This window comes from Giraffa tippelskirchi, chromosome 4 (genome assembly GCF_054371585.1).
Source record: "Giraffa tippelskirchi isolate mGirTip1 chromosome 4, T2T-mGirTip1v1.2.pri, whole genome shotgun sequence".
Classification (NCBI taxonomy): domain Eukaryota; kingdom Metazoa; phylum Chordata; class Mammalia; order Artiodactyla; family Giraffidae; genus Giraffa; species Giraffa tippelskirchi.
In genome coordinates, this window is record NC_137278.1 from 90787469 (window position 1) to 90792600 (window position 5132).

The following is a 5132-nucleotide window of genomic DNA, read 5'->3' on the forward strand; positions in this document are numbered from 1 at the left end:
TGGAAAAGGCAAAACTATGGAGACAATAAAAAGATTGGTAATTGCCAGGGGTTGGAGGGTGGAGAGGGATGAATAGGTGTAGTACAGAGGATTTTTAGGACCGTGATTCTATCTTTTATGATACTATGATGATGTATACACGATATTATATGTTTGTCAAAACTTAGAGAACGTTCAACACCTGAAGTGAACTCTAATATAAACTATGGACTTAAGGTGTCAATGACATGTCATTGCAGGTTCATCAGTTTTAACACATGTACTAGTCTGGTTGGGGATGTTGCTAGTGGGAAAAGCTATGCATGAGTAGGGATAGGGGATATATGGAAAATCTCTGTACTCTCTGCTCAATTTTTCTATAAACCTAAACTGTTCTAAGAAATAGTCTATTTAATTTTTAAAAACATACACACAGTGATATACCATTTTAAATCCATCAGGATGACCACTATCAAAAAGTGTTGGTGATGAAGTGGAGAAATTAGAATTCTTGTGTACAGTTAGTGGGAATATAAAATGATGTAACTACTGTGGAAAATAGTGTGTCAGTTCCTCAAAAAATTAAAAATAGGATTATCATGTGGTCCAACAATTTCACTTCTGAGTACGCACCCAAAAGAATCAAAAGCAGGGTCTCAGAGAGGTGTTTGTACATTCACGTTTATAGCAGCAGTAGTCACAGTAATCAAGAAGTGGAAAAAAACTTATCTCCCAATGAAACAAAATGAGGTACATACATGCAATGGAATATTACTCAACCTTAAAAAGAAAGAGCATTCTGATACATGCTACAACATGGACAAACCCTGAGGACATTGTGCTAAGTGAAATAAACAAGTCACAAAAAGACATATACTGTGTGATTCCACTTATATGAGGTACCCAGGGTTGTCAAATCTGTACAGAAAGTAGAATGGTGACATCACAGGAAGTTGGGAGTTGTGGCTTACTGGATATAGAGTTTCAGTTCTGCAAGACGAAATTGTTCTGGAGATTTCACAACAAAGTGAACATACTTAATAATAATGAAGTAAACACTTAAAATGGCTAATCTTATGTTATGTGTATCTTACCACAATTAAAAATAAAACAAAAAATAAAAGAACTAAGAATATAATGAAACACAGCAAAAAGGAAAGACTTTAGATTAAATTCCAATAAGGCAAATGCCACCAGATAAAGCCAAAAGGCAAATAAATAAAAGGTAAACTGGAGGGAAAATAACTTCAGCTCTTGTGATAAACAAAAGGCTAATGGTATCACTACTGAAATATACTAAGAACTCTTAAAACTCGAGAAGATAAAGACAAACCATACAATAAAAAAAATGGACAAAGATATGATCTTTCTCAGAGAAAGATTCCCCCCAAAAGATTAATAAATGGGTCTATTCTCATTGTCTACCAAATAATTTAAAATTTTAATTCCAAAATAGGAAGATGCTAAGTTTCTCCTTTTGGATTAGGAAAAGTTTAAAAGATGGTTCATTGCCACATGGTTCTTTTGGGCACAAAGAGAGCAAGAGGAGCAGAGACGCTCAGTTGGCCAACTGTCCACCAAAAGAAACATCTTAAGACGCAAACTCCTGTTTCCATATTTTCCTTTAAAAAAAATTGCATGCATTACTTTTATAATTAGGGGGAAAACTTAACCAATTCTAAGGTGGTGAGCCACACGAAAATGAGTATGTTTCCAAAGGTAACAAACAGATGTAATGGACAAAAAACCACTGATAGTGTCTGAAAGAGTGTGGAGAAGGAAGTGGTCTCATATCTTATTGGCAAGAGTGTAAACTAGTGTACCTTTTTGGAAGACAATATGGCCATATCTATCAATATTTTAAATGTTCCCTGCTTGATCAGACAATTCCACTGTAGGAAATTTACCATATAGATATACTTACACATGCATACAAAGGCACAATATATGAAGTTTTATAAACTGCAGCAATGTTTGCATAGGTGAAAAATTGGAAATGACTCAAGAACCTATCAATCAGAATATTGGTTAAAAATTTTACAGTATATCCCTACTATGGAAAACTACGTTAGGGCTTAAAAATTCTATAAACTGATTTGGACAGCCATCCAAGAGTATTATTAAGAGAACATGGCAAGTTTCAGAACAGTTGCAAAAATGTATGTTATAACATAATCCTATTTTTATGGGATTAAGTAATGTAAAAATGGAAGAAAAAATCTGGAAGAAGACTGAAAGAATATACATCATACTGAAAACATATTAGAACCATCTCTGACTCAGGTCTGTATGAGATTGTTGGAGGCAATTGCCTTCCAAAACACACATTTTTGTGTTCTTTGAATTTTTTGCATTATTTTTGAAACCAAGGGAAAAAAAGAAAGAAGTAACTGTTTAAGGGTGGGAATCTTCATACTATGAAAAAAAAAACCTAAGCACCTCTGACAGCTGGTTTGGCCTCCTGCCTCCTCCGCCCTTTCTCTCTATCAAAGTCAAGGCAGACTCCAGCCTCTCTAAGTACTTCCGACAGGCTTCAGTTTATTCCAACAGCCTTCTCTGATCTCTGGACTGTTTGGACCCAGACTCACAACCAGTTCCCTTTGATTATAGGTTCTTTATTGCTTATAAGCTGATTGTGGCAACCAAGGTATGATCTTTCACCCAAATCACAGTTCAGAATGATTAGAAGAGAATGGAGCCAAGCCTGATACTGTGAAGAGAAAAAACACCCCCATTAGGTCCCTGATCCAGTCAGAGGAGACTCACGCTCTGTCCCTGCCCAGGGAGGGAGACTAGTGGGGAGCGCACGACCTGGCACTGGTACTTAGCTGCCCCACCCAGTCGGGACTGGCAGCATTGCGGTCGTTGCTGGACAGCGCCCCCCTCATCTGCCGCCCTCATCCCCACCATCCACAACGAGGGCTTTTCCAGGGACCTGAAAGGCTCAGGGAATCTTCCTGGGGGGCCTGGAAGTTAAGCACTGGAAGTTAACCTGGCGTTAAGCACTCAGGCCAGTGGTCAAAGATAAGTAAGTATACCTCATGATGGCTACAGTGTCCCTTCTATGCAGGGACAATCCCAAGTCTCCATGCAAAGCCTTCCCTATTCTTTCCTCTGGGTCCTCTCAGCAGTGGCCACTCCTTACCCACACCTCTGCCCACCTCAGTCCTTAATTAATGAGCGATAAAGACCTATACTAGCCATTGTGCCAGGACCCCCAAAACCACTGGGACCTCCACGCAGTGTCTCCAAAATGGATGCAGTTGCGCCTGGTCTAGTGCAAGCCCACATCAGCTAAAAGCCAAAGGGCAATGGCGTCCACACCCGGGAAAACAATCCCCCAAAGGGCAATGGTGTCCACACCCGGGAAAACAATCCTGTGTGCCCTCCTCACCTGCTGCCCCTCACACAAGCCCCTAACTTCGGGGCTGAGTCACCTGGGGGCCCAGGACAATGTAAGCAGGTATTAACGCACATTTCTTCTGGTGAAGGGTAGGAACCCTGGACGTCTGGGTGGGAGAGAAGAGGTTTGTGAAACACAGAGCCATGCCCCCGGTGTTTCTGATTCAGTCCTTCTGGGTGAAACCCGAGGGTCTGCATTTCTAACACGGCCCAGGCCATGCAGTCGCTGCCTTCCAGTCAGCCTGCGGACCACACTCAGGGAACTGCTGGGTTTTAGGGTGGGGCGGAGTCAGGAAGGGCAGTCTGGAAGCTGTGCTGGGCAGGATCAGAGCCTGAAGCAGGGTGGGGGGCCATGGGGGTGGCAGGGAAGATGCAGAGCATTTCTGAGGGGAGGGGCACCAGAAAGATGCCTGGGTGGGTGTGAGCATGAGGGAGGCCGAGGCATTTAGACCGACTCAGAGTTATGGAGAAGGCAATGGCACCCCACTCCAGTACTCTTGCCTGGAAAATCCCATGGATGGAGGAGCCTGGTAGGCTGCAGTCCATGGCATCGTGAAGAGTCGGATATGACTAAGCGATTTCACTTTCACTTTTCATTTTCGTGCATTGAAGAAGAAAATGGCAACCCACTCCAATATTCTTGCCTGGAGAATCCCAGGGACAGAGGAGCCTGGTGGGCTGCCGTCTATGGGGTGGCACAGAGTCGGACACGACTGGAGTGACTTAGCAGCAGAGTTATGAGCTTAAAGGACTGAGAAGAAGGACTCTGAAGTAGGGAGCCCAGTTGTCACAGCAACATCGACAGGAGGGGATGAAGATTCAGTTTTGTAGGGTCATCTGGGCAGGGATGTCCAACAGGCAGTCGGTACTTTTAGTCTGGGTCAGGCATGAGGGGTTGGGACTGTGGGGATATGGAGTGGAGAGTAATTGCCACAGAGCTGTAGCTGCTAGCTTGGAAATGAAGCGGCTACTCAGGAAGAGGACATGAGAAGAGCAGGAAGCACAGGACTAGTGGACAAGTCTATAAGCTTGCGGGCCTTGTTAGGTGGAGTGGGTCTTGTTGGGTGTCCCTCCACAACAAGGCAGCTACCTTGGGCTGTATTCCCAAGGTCCAGGGACTGGCAGAAGGAATCAAGAAAGGAGACAGAGGTTTCAAAAGAGGCTTACGCTGTTCTGGGCCCGCAGGTGACTCAGCCCAGGGATTAGGAGCTTGCATGAGGGGCAACAGGTGAGGAGAGTACACGGGATTGCTTTCCCAGGTGTGGATGGCATTTCCCTCTGGTTTTTAGCTGACCTGGGCTTGCACCAGACCAGGCACAATTGCATCCATTTTGGGAACACCACCCTGGGGTGGCGGGCAGCAGGGCCTAAGTAGGGAGGTGTGGAGGGAGGCGGCCCACTGCCATTCTTGGTATGGTTCTCTCTCCAGGAGCAGAGCTCCATCTGGCCTCACTCTGGGCAGCTTATAAGGCCTGGTGTGAGTCTTGTTTATGCAAGTGCAGCATAAAAGGAACAAATCCGCCAGCACCGAGGCTGCTGCCTCTGGAGTCCTTTTGCATACATTTTTCAAATGATAATTCACTCTATCCAACCCCCTTCTCCACCCTCCCCACCCCCAAGGCCGATTTATTGAAAAAACCACCTTATATGGTAATATTGCTAACACACCGTCAGCTGGCCTTTTTAGGGACTCTGTTTAAAGAAGATCCGCCTCTGGGGTTTTATATTGCTCTGGTATTTATGCCAAAGAC